The following is a 19792-nucleotide window of genomic DNA, read 5'->3' as shown; positions in this document are numbered from 1 at the left end:
TGGAGTACCAAAGAGGGCAGTGGGCTGTCTCTGTGGAGGAAAATAGGTCAACTTCCACTTTGCTAAACATTTCCCAAATCCTCAGAACCATCTAAGGATGAAGTCTCCATACCACCGAGGTGTTGTAACAGGCTCATCATTGGTAGCAATCGATTGTCACCCTGGCAATTTATATTTATATTTTTACCTGTGAGATATTGTCAGACAAACCAGAACATGATGATTCACTATGTTGGAATGGAAAGCTTTCACCGCTAAGAAGGCTAGCATTTCCAAGCAGTTGATGTGCCAAGCCCATTTCACATCTCTCTAATTGCCGAAAGTTGGGTGTCCATCGCACAGCACGCCCCAACCCGTGTTGGACGCATCCGTGGTCACCACTTTTCATTTGAAAACCTGACCCAGCATCACACCCTACTGATAAAGGTTTGGAGCTGTCCATGGCATAGAGCAGCCAGGCAGCGGCAAGACATGTTGACATGCATGCGCCCCTACGTCAGGCGTCGGTACATGTGTTTGAGCCAGCACCGGAGATGTCTCGTCTAAAAGACCTAATGGTATTACGGCAGATGCCGGAGCCATAAAACCCAGAATTTTCTGAAAAGACTTAGTGGAAATGCTGTCCCCAGTGTGAACTGAGACAGACACTGATGAATGGTCTGAACACCCTCTCCCGTGAAGTGTGCACACATGCTCATGTAGTTGAGTCGAACCCCCAAATGAGATTTGTGGGCTGGAAGAAGTGTTCTTTTCATCCAGCTGACATTGAGACCCAGGCTGTTCAAATGGTGAAGTATCAAGTCCTTGTGCTCTCATAGCAGAGCCTCTGATCGGGCCAGTAATACCCAAATGTCTTGGTATTTCAGAATGTGCACGCCATTCATATTCAAAGGGGCGAGCGCCGCATCGACACATTTTGTGAACGTGCACCGAGACAATCTGAAGGGAAGGACTTTGAATTGATTTGTCATCCCTTCGAACGCGAATCTCAAGAACAGCCTGTGTTGCGGTACAATTTGGATATGAATGTACGTGTCCTTTTGATCTATTGAAGCAAACCAGTCCTGTGGGCAGATGTGCGATAAGATCTGTTTCTAAGTTAACCTTTGAATGGGTGTTTTTCAATCATGCTGTTCAAGTGTCTTAGATCTAAAATCGCCAGAATCCCGCCAACTTTCTTCGGAAAGTAAAAGTAGCAGCTGTAAAACCCTTTGCGGGCATGGCAGCTTGGAACAATCATTATCGCATCTTTTGCGAGATTTTGAATTTCTGCACGTAATAAATGCATGTCCTATGATGGAACCATAAAAGACAAAGTACTGCTGAAGCGAGACGGTCTGCATGTGAATTGGATCGAATACCTGTGTTCGATCATTTTTAGCACCATATCTGACAAATCTGGGTGTAATTAGGGCGTGCGCCAGGTCTCAGTAACCTCAGGGAAGAACAACACTGCTTTCCGAACCACGGTCTTTTGACGGTGGACAGTGTGCAGGAATTATTCATTCAGACGAGAGTTTTCCGGCTCTACAGGAGGCGACCACTCAAGGCAGAGCTCCTTGACTGCCTGCGGAATGACACGGAGTAACTTGTATCAATGGCCATTGCGTGCTTCTCACCCTTGCTGGGGGGAGGGGATGCAACATCCTCCATTTACCATTCTCCGATGCTGCGAGGGACACAGCATCATTATCATCGTCAGACCCGCCATATATGACAACACCATGCTCATTCATAGAGAGCCGGTGGTTGTCATGTGCGTACTGCACTGGCAAAGAAGTTCGTGGGGCTTGCACCGGTGTGAGATCCTCCTCGGGTCCTTCTATTTCTACCTCACGGCCTCGCCTTGCTTCCTCATGTTGTCCCTCGAGACTTGTAAGTGTAAGCGGTTGGGAGGGTGCGGGAGGCGGAATCGTCCCTCAGAACAAGGGCGATCCTAGAACGGAGCATCTTGAGACTCATATTCTTACAGTGAGGGCAGTCTGTCCCAGTGAGAGCTGCTTCGGTGTGGGTGCAGCCCAGGCAGCGAAATCAGCTCTCATGTTGGTCAGACGGGAGTGATGTGTCGCTCACAGGAACACTTGCGATCTTTAAAAAGATGTGTAAACACAAGTGGCTCTTTTATGTGTGTTTTAAGTCACTTGGACGGAATTATATTATATATATATATTGAAAGGAAGCAACTCCTGCCTGGATGCTGCGGGAAGCCGGTAGATGTCTCGCTGTGCGAAGAACCCGACCTCGCCAAAACATTAGAGGGGGCGGGTGAATCTTCCCTGCAGGTGCTGAACTCAGGCGAAGAACAACCTGATTCATCTGCAGTGAATCCCTTCAGCTGAAGAGTATCCGTTGATGGCAAAGAGCGGGCTAATCAAGATGAGATGATCCGTTGTAGTCAAGACAGACGATGTCGGTCTTGAAGGAAAAAATTTTGATGAAATTATTTTTGAGTGCCCGCTTATATAGGGCAAATGCGCCTAAAGGGGCAGAGCTCAAACATCATTGTCAATCACAAGATTGGTGTTATCCAACTAGGTCGTGGAAAAGGGATTTTCCTCATAGCGTTCAAATGCAATGTGGAGTGAACTGAATCGATAGGGAACTTACCTGCACAAATTTGTCTACAATGCATAAAAGATTTTTCAGAATATATGTGGCGGCACATACATAGAAAATGTGGAAATATTTTAAACAAAATCGTTAATCATTATTAAGAGTTATAGTTATTACGGGAACATAAGATCATGTTGACGTGTGCTCATGCGTTTATGACAGGTGCAGTTTTACATAGAGACGGAGGCTCGTGTGATGTGAGTTTATCATATATGTAGACTAAAACAATTAAGTAATACCATTGTCAAAAGGACAAACATCCGTCCATCCATGAAAAATCATGTGAATTGCTCAAACACCTGGATTATAATGAATTTTTATAATACAACACTAGAGGACAATACCTGAGAATGAATAAATAAATAAATATATACAGTTTCAAATAAATGGCAAGAAGGCACTGTTGTTTACAGTGGAAAGTTATTTTTCTGGCATCTCATTTATTTCCTTGATTATTGTATAGGCCTATATACAACATTTTGATAGATAGATAGATAGATAGATAGATAGATAGATAGATAGATAGATAGATAGATAGATAGATAGATAGATAGATATAATTTTATTAAGTTCTCAACCAATTATTCAAGATAAAGAAACAGTTACTAAAATTAGAACAAAGAATCAAATTAAGAAAACTGTGCTTAAAGTTATTGTGTGTATGGTTTCTTGTACAATACACTTTGAAAGGCTGAATGTGTGTGTGTGTGTGTGTGTGTGTGTGTGTGTGTGTGTGTGTGTGTGTGTGTGTGTGTGCCAATAAACTTAAAATGGCAACAGAATTTAGATTTTTTGTAGGGCTGGGACAACGCGCCGGCGAGTAGTAGAAACATGAGTGGCTCCTCAGACTATCAGAAGTGCAAGGCGGCATGCACTCGTTCCTCTAAAGTATGGGAATTCTTTAATTTAAAAGGAAACAATTCCGTGATATGTCGTCTTTGCAAAATGGAGATGGCCTTCCATTCTAGCACCACGGCAATGCACCAGCACCTTAAGAGGCTCACCGGGAGCAGCTGCAGATGACAGAGCACCGTAAGTTTTTTTCAACTCCCCACTTTGCACTCGACGTTGGAGTAGGCTATAATACGTTGTCGACACCTAAAGTTTTACGCTATAGCTATTAATAATGCGCTTATAGCTATGAATGTCGTGAAAAATACATAGAGGACACTGACAACGCGCTGACAGACAGGACCAAGCAGGTAACATTTAATAAAGTCTCAACTTTCAAATTTGGTCATTCAAAGAAAATTATACCATAAATAGGCCTACTATTTTGTGGCTCTTTAATGTGTCGTGACAGATTGCCTCAGTTAAAGCTGCTCGTGGACCGATCATCTTTTCCTTGGTTAATTTATAGCATCAAATAGGCTAAACATGAATGTAGCCTACATCAGAAGGACTGTTGTTTTAACCGCGGAAAGATGTCAGTATGGTAGCCTCCAATCCATTATTCAAATTCAAATCCACCGACGTTAATCTTCTCTCTCCTGACTACTTTGTCGGACAAAAATGGCGTATTATGATTGATTGATCAGATCGCCAGTCAACTCCCGGCAAATGTTTTTTTTATTTTTATTTTTTACATTTTATACACCCCCACCCCCGATGAAACCGGTATTACCGGTGTTGTCACAAGTCGATTAATCGAATCGAAATCAAATCGGACTGGAAAAAAATGAATCGTTAGATTAATCGATGCATCGAAAAAATAATCGCTAGATTAATCGTTTAAAAAATAATCGTTTATCCCAGCCCTAATTTTTGGCTTATTTTATGACATAGACAAGGACTCTTAACTCGGACTTGTATGCAGTTATTGGCAACTCGACTAGGACTCGAGGTCTAATGATTTGACTGCAACACTGGTGTGCACTGCTGTATGCCTCAAATGAGTGTTAATAAGTATTAATCTGTTGTGTTTATAACTTTATAGAAGCTTCTTATGACCATTGTAATGACATTTTGACCAAACACGGGTTGTTGTATATTTCGAATAGGTTTACCGTGATTTCTACAAATAGGATCCTTTCCTGGATCAACTGGTCCTGGAATGTAATTCTTTTGGACCTATTGCATGACTTGAAAGTTAGTTTTGTATGTTTTGTTCCTCTGGTAGCACACATGGCTCTATGATCTGGTACAAGTTATTGACTTCTGTAGTATTACAGTAATATTATGACCTCACAGGCATTACTTCCTATGATGCATTTTTTATTCAAAAGTGGACTAGTCACTCAATTAGAATAGAATTTCATTCTATTCAATTTATTGTCTCAGAGCACAGCAGGAATTACTTAGACAGCAGTTCAGCCCAGCTTGACAGTAGAACTAAATGCCTTGCAATAGCTGCAGAGAATCCAAACTGGAATTATCACTTGCATGCACACACATTCACACACTAACACAAGTGTTCACCAAATCTTGAGCCACTCACTCCTCGCAACCTCACAGTATTCCTCTAGGGCCCCCCTGACAGAGATTGCTGACGGTCTGCATGTCAAGGACAAAATCAGAAAGCTCCGATAGAAGGTAAAAAGACAAGCTTTCACTATGTATGATTAGTCAGGCCCTGAGAGGACGAGGGGTTTGACATTCAAACATCCACTCAACTTATCGGATGTCTGACTGGAATATGGACCGGTGTTTAGGAGAGGGGATGGACACATATTCAGCTTGTTCATTTTAGTCCAGGTGACTTATTCGTATGAAATCGTACAAGTTCGTTCATATGAATTAGTACGAATTGTAGACGTGAAAATCCCCGGATGTGTAATGCAGTATTAAGCAGAAGTTCCTCTTGTGAGACATTGTGTACATGTTTATTTATTTTATGCCCTTACTTAAACCCCATATCGAAACCTAACCATAAAGTAGAGTCTCAAAGCATGATTTGAAGGAGAAAGAGTATGTATTACAGAAGAAAGTAATTGTTGCGCTTTAGAAGGGGACGAGGGATAGTCACCTGATTGGCTGTCGTGTGCAATCAATTTAAATTAGAACAAGGGACGTTTATGTAGATTTGCATTGGAACTACATTAATAATTTTTATAGTTTAATACTCTACTTTATTAAAAAACAGTTTTCTTTATTTCTTACTGTATGCCAGAAAACAAAAACAAATAATTAGCCAATGTTTTGTAAAATAAACATGGATAAAAAAATACATTCCATAATACTGTATATGTATACTGTATGTAATGCTTTTAATGATTTGCGTCATGCCTTTTACCTTGAATGCAGCAGATCCAATCAGAATTTAGAGCCAAAATTATCTGTTTTATAATAATATTTTAAATATGCTAAGGACACATCCACAAAAATTAGTTTTTGTTTGAAAACACATTGACAGTGTTTTTCTCCAACGAAAACAGAGACTTTTGAAAAGGCTTTCCATAATTGCATAATTTACAAAACGGTGACATCAGGAAACTGAAAAAGGAGGTTTCAAACTTAATTTCAAATGGATTAGTGCAGACGTGAGTGCTTTAGAAGTCATTCTAAAGTAGAATTACTTCATTAAATAGTATGCAGACTGTTGTGTTGCATGTTTGCAGGTGACCCAAGTTTAATTCCCACTCAGTCCTAATAATTTTCATTGCATCTAGTAGTCAAAATGAAATTAATTTATGATTAAATTCAACATTTCTGTTCAAATATTTAGCTGAAAAGGCTTCCTCAATTTAATTAAGTTTATTGAACATTTTTATTTCCTTAGTGAAGGACAACAAGAGTCTTGCTGAACCTGTTGTTTAAAGATCATCTCAAGTAAACATCTGTCTGCTGCAGAATCGTGCCACTGCACAGTAATATTAGTGTGTAATTTATTTCCCTTCAAGGCCAGCGCACCTCGTGAAAGGGAGGTCAACATATGGTGCTACTGAGCCTGTGACTAACACTGTGTGTGCATCTTAGTGTGTGAGAGAAAGAGAGTGGTTAAAACAAAGACGGTATTACAGTGTGAGTGTGCAGAGAGTGTATTTTGTGCAAGAGCATATTGGATGAGTGCATGAGGGTGTATCCGCCCCAACGCAGTGACTGATGTAATTTACACTCTCATAATATGAGGCCAGTCTGAGGGTGACAGGAAAGAGAGGGAGAGCAGGGCACAGTGATGGCTGACCTGTCAGCACTGATCATTCTGCGTGTCATGTACAACTCGCTGAGAAATGAGAACCTGTAGTGCCAGGAGAGGACCTGAGAAAACTACCTCTGGGTGATGATGCTATGTGGTCACCTATGTGGTGATTTTGCCAAGCCAAAGTGTTCCTGGATCATCATATTTAGTTTGTCCATAAACAGCACTCCTTTTCTTGTCAAATTCCTGGAATAAAATTCTTGTCAGTCCTAACTCTAAAACTAACCATTACCACTAACTAACATCTGATTAATTGATAGGAATGTTGTTATATAACCAACAATGATGATGATCAAGGAACATATCCTACTTGGGAAAGTACAGTAAGTCTTGTGGTAAGCAGAGAGGACCTTAATGAGAGCAGTGGAAGACAGTAGCACCTGGAGACCTCCAAAGCCCTGCTCACGTGAGGCTGGTTACTATAGCAGTGCACCTCTTATGATGTAAGCTGATATGAACTCGGCGTTGCTGCCAAACTTAAATTGATTCAAAGGAAAATTAAACTTGGAAGTACAGTCTATGCAAAGAATAGAACTGTTGTTCAGTATGAATTAATTATTGTTTTTACTGGCCAAGTAAGTAACACTTATTGTTACTTATTGTTATATTGCTTGGTGACAGTGGGTATGCTCAGAATAATTTTGTTTACACCATACTTGCACCCAACAACAACTGAGCAAAGGTGCTACAACCAGGCTCATATGCGCACTAGTAGAGCGCATGTTTGGAAGAGTCGCTTTCAGTGCCTTCGGGAAAACACTTTGATTCCAACCAAGAAGATGCTGCTCTGTTATCATTGCAACAGCTGTTCTTCACAACTACCTGAAACAGCATGGATGCCCAGATCCCCCGATACTGGAGGATGACAATCTAGATGTACCACCATTTACAACAGACCACACAGAAGGACTTGCCTACAGAGATGCTTTTGCATTGTGTCACTTTAAGTAGTAATTTTTGACATTACACTTGTAATTTTTGACATCACACTTCTGCTGGGATCTGATACATTTTCACATGTAATGAGCAAATTACTGTATTTTAAAATTAAAAGTGTATATATTATACATGTAAAAGTCTGGTATATTAAAGAAACACCCAAAACGATTTAAAAAAAATAATAATATTTCAGATTTACGCATTGTGATATTTGAGACAGTTGCATCTCTCTCTCCATCTTCATTTCCAGTTCTACTTGGAGGATCTTCATTTCATGCTCCTCCTTAAGGTACTTCAACTTGTGTTCATGAAATTCAATAGCCAGCTTTTCATGGATTGTGACTTGTTTTGGTGACCAGTACTGGCAGACACTGCCACCCTAACTTCTGAGAATGTGGAGAGTAAATTACCTGGCAGCGCTTCAGTTATGTCCCTTTGACTTTCTCCTTGAAACAAGAACAGTTATACAATCAAATAAATGCACATTAAATGAGAAATGTTTCACATCAAATGAAAAAAACAGAAAGAAATAAAAGTTTGAAAGGAGAGTAAGAAATGCCAAAATATACCCATTGTAGTGTGTGTGTGTGATCTCTCATCTGAACTGTCTAGATGGTCATCATCTTGTATGTTCTCCAAAGGTTGCTGGTTCTCCATTATTCCCAGCAGTAAGTCATCCAACTGATCAGTATCTCTCTTTGTAGGTCCTCCACCAGTCTTAAACCTCTCTCTTTGGGCTTCTGCAGCAGTTTTTTTAGGTTGATTTTTATATTCTTCCACAAAACCTGTATTGAATATAATACTGTAGTGTCAATCCATTGATATCACAAAACAGTGATTAAATACAGCTATCAAGGTAATAAAAGTTGACCATACTTACCTGAAGTTGTTGTATTGTTCTTGTGGATGTTAGTTAATTTGCATTAAATTCATTACAGATGGATTTCCATGCATTCCTTTTCTTTGATTCCACGGCAGATGTGTGCTGTTTGTCTTCAATGGCCGGGTGTCTTGATACTGTTGTCTTTAAAAGAGTTTTCTCATGCTCACTGAAGTTTTTTGATCAAAGTCTCTTTTCTGCTGCCATTGTTTTCCATGAATTTGCTTCTCCAGTTCCTTATGTTTTAGGCTTTCGGGGTCCATTCCATGTTTTATAGGCAACCTCAGTCCAGCTAATTCAGACTAGCACAGGTGGTTTTAAATTATTCTTGTTTACTTTAGTTCAAGACTTCATATTCCAGGTGTTCTTAATCTCTAATTAGTCTGTGTTTCAGAAAGCCATTTATAGAGCAGTGATTAACTATTCTAGATTAAGACCTAGTCTTGGCCTAATTTAAACACTGTCTGGAAAACCGCCCCAAAATGTTACAATAGGCCATGGAAAATTGTGTAAATTGTTGTAGGCTGATAAAATATCATGCTCGCAAATTCCCTATGGATAATGCACAACCACAACATAGATTTCTATAATTGAATCCAACTGTATCTGCTGATTTGAATAAAACAACCCATTAATTACTTACTAATATAAATTGTTCAATCTTTTTTTTCTGTTGTGAATCTTAACTAAAGTTTACAGACGTTTAAAGTAAATTTATTAAAAGTAAAATAGTAATTAAAAAAAAGTTGTAACGAAAGATATGATAAATGTAATGAAAAAAAACATGTTAAGAAAATGCAATCATTTATTTTCGTTTTGTAAGCTCTGTATTTATATAATTCAGAGAATAATGCTTTCATATTGTATATTGCGAGTGTTACACTTTTCTGCAAGTATTTTCTGCTTATTTTTCCAAGTGAATTATTTATTTATATTGTCAAGCCGGTTCTCGCTCCTTTCCATTGAACTACGTTACTGTAGTGACGAAGCCCTGGAAGGAGGAGGGATGCCCGTCGCAGAGTCCTCGACACTGCCGTCCAACCAGGGGTGCTCCGCTGCCATCCACTGGGGGAGGGAGTAGACCGACCGCCCGGACCCGGTGAACGGCCGCCGTCCGCGAGGCGAGTGGGGACTGGACTCCTGACCGCCTGGAACAATGGAGCCTCTGCCAGAGGAGGAGGAGAGCCCTACCATCCCCCAGAAACGTGGAGGGGTCAAAGGAAGACCGCCGTCCGTGAGGGGAGGAGGGAAGTGTGTCCCCGACCGCCTGCAGTGTTAGGGCCGCTGCCAGGGGCGGAGGAGTGTCTCCACGAGTCGCAGAGAACGCGGAGGGGCGTTCTGACCGCCGGGGGTCGTGAGTCTGACTCCAGTCCGCCCGGGGAGAAGTGGCTGTCGTCCGCCTGAGAGGGTGGAGAAGTGATCGAGGACCGGCGAGTAGGTTTTTTTTCCATTTCTCTCTCTCTCTCTCTCTCTCTCACACTGCCGTTCTGCGTTGGCCTTTTCCCTCTCATTTAAATTTTACAGTGTTTTTTTGGGGGGTACTACACTGTTACAGGAAGTATACCCCCCCATTTTAATTATTTCTGTTTCCCTCCCCTTGTCCCCTACCTCGTCCAGGTAGATGGGGATGACCAACCGGCAGACAGGGCTTAAAGCACACCCTCCTCCAGGAAAAGGGGGGATGGGGTGTACGTCAGGCCGGGGGCTCCCCAGTCTGAGAGAACAAGGGAGGAATGTGGCAGGGCGGAGGGCGGGGCCGGCTTGTGATTATACACACCCGGTCCCTTATCAGGCTAAATAAGCCACCAAGAGGGATAAAGGCCAATGGCAGATAGTTTACGGGCATGTCCGTCATGTGTGTGTTTGTCTTTTGCTTCAGTTTTATATTAAACTAGTATTTATATGCTGTTCTCGCCTTCTCCTTTCCATTGAACTACGTTACAGTTGTATTAAATGTGCTTACTAAAAATAAAGAGGAAAAAAATTATCTTTTAAAAATACCTCTAAATGACATTCCCCGAATAGTAAAGAATAAAGAAATTCACTGCAAAAAAATCCTATTGTTATCAAGTGTTTTGATGGTCGGATGGTTCTAGCCAGCCAGCGTGATGGGTTGGGAAGTGAAAGCCACGTGTCCAAGGTCTGTACGAGGGACACTAAGGGAACGATCGTTTTTGACGTACTTGGCATGGCTTCGCAACGGGCGGTGAAGGTAGTGTTGCGTCGGGAGGCAAAAGCGCGTCCTGAGGCTTTGGGGCTGAGAGAAGACTCAAAAGCACTTACCTTTGGTTCGTGCACCCAGCTGGCTTGGGTGCCGGGACTGACGGAGTGTGGCACCGGGTTGTTGTGAGAATGGCATTTGCAGGCCAGATGACCCAGGGAACGAGGAAATAGCTCTTTTATTGAGAGTGTGGTGCGGCAAAGGAAATAAGGGTAAAAGAAGATGCTTTTATGTGACCACGAGTGTGGCCATCGCCTGCCCGAGTGCTGTGACCTTCGTGGCCTGGAGGGCGAGGTTGTGACTTTTGCACAACCGCTCGGCTCAGAAGAAGAAATCTGAATGAACAGATGCAAGATTCCCTCCTTTTATACCCATATGTCCGGGGGAGGGACATTCAAATTCTGTCTGCCAATTTCTCATTGGCCTTCAAGAAAGTCCCCTAGTGTTGCTTCATTCGACACAATGTCGAGTGATCGACAGAAGGGGAACAAACTACACACAGAGTCCGTAATTGTTTTTATTTAACCTCTAGAGGGCACCATTATATAGTTGAACAAAGTAGTTCAGGCTGTAGAACCCTCCAGTGGAGAAATGAAACCAAAAATAGAGTTGATTTTTTCTGATAGTTAAAAAATGCAACGATCGGCCCAATTAATCAGTAAATCCGATATATCGGTCGACCTCTAATGGACATGATTGACACGAGTATTATTTGCATTATTTGTTTCAGCTTTCATATTTTTTTGCAAAACCAGGTTTGACCTTATTAATTTTTGTTAAGCAATTTCAACGCTTGAGTAGTAGTTTGAGCAGCTTTGGAAACAGACACCAAAAACAATAGCCTGTGCTTCTCCACTTTTGAATATCAATATAAGATATATGAAGTGGGGGGCATATTTAGAGATGTACTGTGTTAGAATGAAATTCAGGAGATTTTAGAGATTTGTGCTCTTTATAGATTACTCCGTATATCCATGCGGAAAGATAAACTGATAGATGAGGGATCTGAGAGCACGGAACCAGGTTTATACTACAAGTAATCTCAACCCTTCCTCCATCATGTTATAAGAGTGGTTTACTTAATGAAAAAATGCTGTGATCTGTAAATGAAAAGGCTTTGGCGGCTCTCAAATCATTAATCCACGCAAGTTAAAATCACACATGCCCAGGAATCAGTGCAGTTCCTCCCTCCGAAAGCAAAGACACAGAGGACAAAAAGTGCAAGAAATCATCTGATTTCTCTCACGAATATCCTAAAACATTATATGATCTGAAAGTATAAGCTCTGAGTCATGCACGCTGCAGTATCATTTTCATTCAGTGTGAGAGAATCGTTATAATGAGATATCTTCCATTCACTCTAGTAATACCTAAGGTAGTGGGCCGGAGAGTATGTCAAGGATAAGTTAGCTACATATAGAAGATAAATGCGCGAGTGGGCATGAAAGCAGATTTTGATTGCCAAGTTAATATTGCAAAGGCGTCCCATATCTCAGTTAAATAAAGATCAAATGATTTCTGTCTGTGCAGTAAGAGTGATTTATTTCACCATTTCAGGATGATTAGGGAGGAAAAGATATTGTAAAATCACATAATTTGGATTTCCATATTGTGTTTAAAGGGGGCTTTTTGTACTTTATTACATTTCAGTAGAAGGTTGAAAGGCTATTTTTTTTTTTTAAATAAGGCTTAATAATCTGACTTCAGCCTCTCTTTTTATAGATGTGCTGTCATGATTTAGACTGTACATTTAGCCTCTCTTGTATCGGTAAATACCCTTTAAGGTCAGAAGATACCAAAATCCATTAATCCAGGTTTTGACGTCATTGTATCCTACGCAGCTTTCAAAAGGCTTTAGACCCTCTTTTGGCAAACAAGGAGATTTATTCTATTTTAGATACAGTATGTTAGTAGACTGATTACAACCACATATAAAGATCCTTATTTGGGCACTTACTAAAATAAAAATATTATAGGGATAGTTCATTGAAAATTCTCTTATTATTTACTCACCCTCATGATACCCCAGGTGTTAATTACTTTCTTTGTTCACTAGAACATATTTGAAGAAAAAGGAAAAATATCTTTGCTCAGTAGGTCAGTAAAATGCAAGTGAATAGATATTTCTCTTTTGAAGCTCCAAAAATCACAGACAGTCAGCATAAAAGTCATCGGAACGGCTCCATCTGTTAAATTATGTCTTCTAAAACAACACGATCGCTTTTGGTGCGAAAAATATAAAAATGTAAGTACTTTTTTAATCTCTAAATCATGCTTCTGGTGAGCAGTGGTACGCGTGTGTGATGTAATCTCATTAGCATTTGAAACACGTGAGAACCGAGGCACGTGAGTCACAGCTGGAAGAGCAGCACTGTTTAAAGTTGTTATTCGCTGATAATCTTACGTCTAGTGAGCCGTTACCATGAAAATTGCTGCAACTGGATCATTGAGTCAGTGAGTCAAGATCTGGAACTAAAGGTCTGGATCAGTCTAATTCATAAACAAATCAATATTTTGAGCCAAGGCATTTCAGCAAACTGGTTGTACTTGGAATACACATTTCAGCCACAACATTAAAACCATTTGCCTAATATTGTGTAGATCCTCCTCGTGCAGCCAAAATAATCATGCCACATTCCAAATCACAGAGATCACATTTTTTCCCCATTCTGATGGTTAATGTGAACATTAACTGAAGCTCCTGACCCGTATCTGCATGATTTTATGCACTACACTGCTGCCACACGATTGGCTGATTAGATAATCGCATGGATGATTGTTGGTGCCAGATGGACTAGCTTGTATGGTGTATTTCTGTAACTGCTGATCACCAGGGGTCTCTAGAATTTACTCAGAATGGTGACAAAAACAAAAAACATCCAGTGAGCGGCAGTTCTGTGGATGGAAATGCCTTGTTGATGAGAGAATGGCCAGACTGGTTCAAACTGACAAAGTCTACGGTAACTCATATAACCACTCTGTACGATTGTGGTGAGAAGAATAGTATCACAGAATGCTATTCTAAGATGCGAGTTGGCGCTGTTTTGGAGGCACGAGGGGGACCTACACAATATTAGGCAGGTGGTTTTAATGTTGTGGCTGATCGTGTATAGCGCTTATAGACTACTTTTAGGGTACTTTTTTTGTGTCATTTTTGGGGTTTAACAGACAAGGTCACATTTTTATGGAAAAGACCTGAATTGAGGTTGTTCACATCTCCTTTTGTGTTCCATGGAAAAAAATATAGAGTAAATAATGATTTAATATTTTTTTGTTTTTTTTTGGGTGAACTGTTCCTTTATTGAACCTGTCATCGATTAATAATCTGAATACTGGGGGGATATTCTCCCTCAATGTCTATGGTAGTTACAGCACTGATATAGTGTATTATTTAGATATATACAATTCTTTCTGTATTAAAGTTAAATACAGAGCCTGTTGTCTAAACAAAACCATTCACAGAATCATCAACGTACTAGTAAAATTCACTGTTCAGTACGTACCTCGGTTTTGGGGTCACGGTTTTGTATGGTTTCGGTACAGTAGTGAAAACAAAGAATCTTTCTTTAAATATTTTTGAAAACAGTGGCTGATAATTCTTATTGTAAAGGCTCATTATACATGACTGCACTATGCATATTTCTTCAATGAAATTACAATACAAAACTTAAGAGCCTCCTATATGCACATTGTATAAAAACATAATAATAAAAGTTAAAAAAAAGTGTAATTATAATAATTGTAACAAAATTAAGACATTAACAGTGCAAATTTCTGTGCCTTTCAGCTCACCACTTGTACTTAAACAAGGTGGATCTTCAAGCTCTGGTTTATTTAAGTCCGACATATTTATATTTTGTTTAGTTCCATCACATTTGGGAAAAATAGTGAGCTTGCTAGTATAAGCTTCAGATGTATTTATCTGATCTGCAGTTTCTAGTGTACCATCTGGTGCTCCGTTCTGTTCAATTTTGGTTCTGTGTGGTCCTGTGTTTCTCCGCATTTTTTTTTACATTTTAATTCCACACGGTTTGTGTTTCTTATATGTTGTTTTAATATTGGATTAACGCATGTTAAGATATGTAATCATTCGTGTGACTGCGTGTACCATTCCGAAAGCCCTGTATCAGTTTGGTTCTACAAGGACACATGTACCATTGCAGCCCTACCTTGTACTAAAAATTGTTTACCTTCAAAAGTTCATTACAGCCAACAAAATATGTGGAGAAAGTAGGTGCTTAGATTACTTAAAATGTGTCTGCAAATTATTTTGTTATGAGCAAGGTTTGCGTGTTGTAAAGCATTTCATTTTAGATCAATGGTTTATAATTACTAATTCTGGAGCAATGATTTAACAGGCTTAATAATTGCAAAAGTGTGGTGTTATACAGAGCAATGATGAATGTGTGTTCAACAAGGATGGATGTAGAGTGAGAGCGAGGGAGAGAGACAATGGAGGAGCTTACAGTGATATTGATTTGCGAGTATGTCCACCATCTGTCACCATAATGAATGTTAATATGAGACTACGCAGAATACAAAAGCTCAACAGATCATGTAACCAGGAGTTTAAGACTCAGGATTCTTAGATTTTGACAGGACCACAACCCTAAGGCTTTCTTCACACTGCACACAAATCAGTTTTTTTGAAATCCCATCCAATCTGGTCATTTTGCAAGTGATGGAATCAAAACCAGTATATTCAATATTTTATGTATCTAATTTGGTTGCTATAGTAATTATGAAAGTGTAGGCATGATTTCTCATTTCCAAGAGACTTTGTCATGAAAGTAGCTGTTTGTCTGGAGAAAGAGAAAACTGGATGGAAAACTGGATATTTTGCCTCTGCTCATTTCTATCATGTCATCTCGCTGTGGTGCTAAATGTACAACGTGCATTCAAGCGACATTTTAAGCATTCATGCAAAAGTTGTCCAAAACTGCTGACTCGTTCACTCATTCACTATTCAATACATACACTTACGGACCACTTTATTAGGAACAGTATGGTTCTAATAAAGTTCCCAACATGGTATTCTGCTTTTGTAGCCCATCTACCTCAATGTACGACATGCTGTGCAATCTGAGATACTATTCTAATTACTACAATTGTACAGAGGGGTTATCCGAGTTACCATTGACTTTTTGTCACCTCAAACTAGTCTGGCCATTCTCCATTGACCTCTCTCATCAACAAGGCATTTCCATTGCCAAAAATGATGTTTTTGGCATCATTTTGAGTAAACTCTAGAGACTGTTGTGAATATCCCAGGAGATCAGCAGTTACAGAAATACTCAAACCAGCCCGTGTGGCACCAATAATCATGCCACGGTCCAAATTACTGAGATCAAATTTTTTCTCCATTCTGATGGTTGATATGAGTATTAACTGAAGCTCCTGACCCATATCTGCAGGATTTTATGCATTGCACTGCTGCCACACTACAGTATTAGATGATTGCATGAATAAGTAGGTGTAGGTGTACCTAATAAAGTGGTCAGTGAGTGTAGTTCACTTAATGAGAATAGAGTGACTGAAAATGACAGCATTGTGACAAAGCTGCAGGCAATATTGCACACTTTGTATGATGTTACCTAGGCTCGAATGGCAAAAAAATCTACCTTAAATTCGGAGCCGGCGGTTGTTTGTCAGCGAGCTGAGTAAAACCCACTGCTGTCCCAGTCACCTCTGAAGAGCATACCCTGTTGGAAATATGGTGCATTTCAACAGCTTTTCTCTTCTTCTGCACGCCAGTGCAGACTACGCCCCTGAGCGCTTCGACACCCCCCTGAGGTGAAGACGTGCACTCTACTCCCCCAGTCGAGTCCACAAGTCACGGACCCTGGGTGTCCTTCCTCCCTTGCCCTCTGGCTCTGAACTAAGCGGAAGAAGTTCACAGCCAGACCCACTGCAGGCACCATCTTGCCTGCTCTGGATTAGGTGCTCAACAGGAAACTTCAGATTTTTCCACTATCTTCTGTGATGTATTTTCTGCGGTACGGTCCCCCTGTCGGTGGACCCGCGTCTTCCTTGGGCAGAGCCCCCTCTGCCCCCCGGTCGCTGTGTTTGTAGAGCTCCTCCCATATTCCATATCCCACTTCCATATGTGGCTAGTAAGCCCATGTGACGTATTTGCCACATGTTAACCTCCCCTGTTGGGCAGGATGTGGTCTCCGTGGGGTCTTTTCACCCTGTAAGAATAGGACTGGAAAAGAACGCCTTCCCCAATGCGTGTTATAGCGCTAGATGGCCCCAGCCGCATCTAACACTCTATGGAGAGAAAACATAGAGAGAGAATAAGCCACGGCTGGCACGGCCTGCTCCCAGGCTAGTTAAGTTGCTTCCCTCCCTCAGGGATGTGGGGAACTATATGACGTCTCTTGGGGCATTGGGGATGGTTACGTGCAGTCTGATGCATCTGCTATTTTCGCACGCAGTAGCTTGCTTGCACCTGCATCAGCAGCCCACGTAACACATTCAGTTGTGTGGCATTTTTAGATAGGGACCCCTAGGGTCACTACATCGACACAACGTTGAATGAGTGACAGAAGGGGAACGTCCCTCTTGCCACAACACTGTACTAAGCCTCTGGAAGGGCTGGGACCTTACTCTCAGCTCCTCAGCTCAAAACCTGTCTGAACATATGTACGCTTCCCTCCTTTTATACCCGTATGCCTGGGGGATGGGCATACAAATTCTGTTCTCCATATGGCCTTTTCTCAAAGATAAGAGGTAACCGAGGTTCTCAAGAGAGACCCCTAGTGTCACTACATCCACAACGTGTTGTTACCTCCATCAGGGAAGGGAGGTTACGATAGTAACCGAGACGTTTTTGGAAGCTTTTTATTAGCTTGCAAATATCTTCCCACTTACAAATACAATCAAATTGGATAGAAACAGGCCATTACACTGTATCAGAATTACCAGTCATTAGCATCTTCTGAAGCAATATGTTGTGGTTGAGAAACAGAACAATATTTATGTTGGTTTTTACTATAAATTTTCAACCCTACCCAGTAGGGGGCGATATGTATGAAGAATGGAAATCACCAAAAAAAAAGAAGAAGACTTAAATATTTAACTGTTTCTCACCCACATCTATTATATTGCTTTAGAAGATATGGAATTAACCACTGGAATCTTATGGATTACATTTATGCTGTGTTTTTGTGCATTTTATAGCTTCACATTTTTGGTATCGATTCACTTGCATTGTGAGGACCTACAGAGCTGAAACAATCTTATAAAAATCTTCTGCAGAAAAAAGAAAGTCATGCACATCTGGGATGGCATGAGGGTGAGTAAATGATGAGATAATTTATATTTTTGAGTGAACTATACCATGCCATGAATTAGTACAGTGACTTATGGCCTTAAAGAATAATTATTTATTCAGACACAACACAGAAAGTCAAAAACAATAGGGGAATTGTGTAATTTCTGTTCCACTAGTGTCACTAAATGGAACTGCAAAAAATAATGTCTGTTTCCTTCTGTTGGTCAAACAAACTCACGCCATTGGCTGAACCAATGTTATTTTGTCAAGCTGGTCGGGATGTTAAAAAATACAGAGCATAGATTTAATGCCACAGAGCCACTCCATTTAAATTTTTCTGAGAAATCAACCTACAAATATAAACACACATTTAGAAATTCTAACATCTAATTTTCATATTTAAATCTTATCTATGAATATTAAAAACCAGACTAAATAATGCTCAAATACATCAAGCAATTTCTAAACAGATTGTTTAATAGGAACATTAATTATTGTGTTAACTGTCAGTTAGATCAGAATAATTACACTATACATTTCTATTTTATTTTCAGTTTGTTCTTAAATAATTTAGTTTATCTTTAGTGTTTTCCATTTTCTATTTTCAGTTTAGATTCAGTTTTTCAATATACAGTCTTTAGTTTTTATTTTGGTATTTTAACTGTCAAATTTTTTTTGTTAACCAATGTTATTTCAATATGTTTAATGGCATAACATTTCTCAGGGTTGTGTGATATACTGTATAGTGGCATTTTCATATTTAATGAAGGCAGGTTTTAAAGGATTTGTATTTTAGAATATGCTCTGTATCAAAAACAAAAATCCATTTGTGTTGATTTTCAATTGAATTTTAGCTTGGGGTCATGAAAATGTATTTACCTTTAGTTTAAGTTATTTTTTATTGGGTTTTTTTCTTTCAGTTAAATTTTGTTCAGTTTATTTTTGTTTTAGGTTTTGTTAATTATAATAACACAACAATGAAGAACCTTTGACCTGCTTATGAACTACAAGTTCACAAGTTCATGTAAAATTGTAAGCTCATCTGGTGAGAAGCTCCTGTTATTAGCAGAAGATCCTCCAGCTCCAGTGAGGAGAGCAGCTCTAGATTACATCCACAGATTTCCTTTTACTTCTCAAGACCCTTTTAAATCCCACTATCATCCAGGTCAAGGATCGGCAATATCACTGGGACTGAGGTAATGGGGAAGTTGTCCAATCCAGAGAAAAGCAATCAAGCCCAGATAAAAGGATAGGGGGCGTCTTGGAAGGAGCAGGTGCACTGTTTTTTTTTACTCAAATCTGTTGTTAAAGAAATCTAACCCTCATTACCTTAGCCTTGATTGCCTGCAAAGATGCGAGTGTAAACCTCTAGCTGCAATTTCTGTGTTTTGATATGTGAAGATGATAAGCCCGGTTTCCATCTAGTTGAAAGCTTGATTTTTTTTGGCACATTTACATTGAAATGCTGAATGGAAAGCACTTTCAAGCTAATTAAAATGACTTTGCAAGGCAAATGAAGGAATATTCACTCAGTGCTACAAACAAATGTAATAATTACTGGGCTTTGATTTATTTAGATGAAACAGGACCAATGACTAAACTTATAGGTTATATCTGTGAAAATGTGCCACTGTCGTTTAATATGGATAATGTTATTATACACATTCCTATTAATAAAGCTAAAAGCAAATTAATTCACATCAGTCTATTATATCCTCCAGTTTA

General features: G+C 39.9%; 1 protein-coding gene across 1 annotated transcript in view; it reads left to right on the top strand.

Annotated features, from left to right (window-relative positions):
* Positions 1-19792, top strand: part of LOC127640353 (carbohydrate sulfotransferase 8-like) — an 89783-nt gene that overhangs the window by 5638 nt on the left and 64353 nt on the right. The window lies entirely within an intron of this gene.

The sequence above is a fragment of the Xyrauchen texanus genome, chromosome 49, assembly GCF_025860055.1.
Source record: "Xyrauchen texanus isolate HMW12.3.18 chromosome 49, RBS_HiC_50CHRs, whole genome shotgun sequence".
Lineage (NCBI taxonomy): Eukaryota > Metazoa > Chordata > Actinopteri > Cypriniformes > Catostomidae > Xyrauchen > Xyrauchen texanus.
Note: the sequence above shows the minus strand (reverse complement) of the source record. Positions and strands in the feature narration are given on the sequence as shown.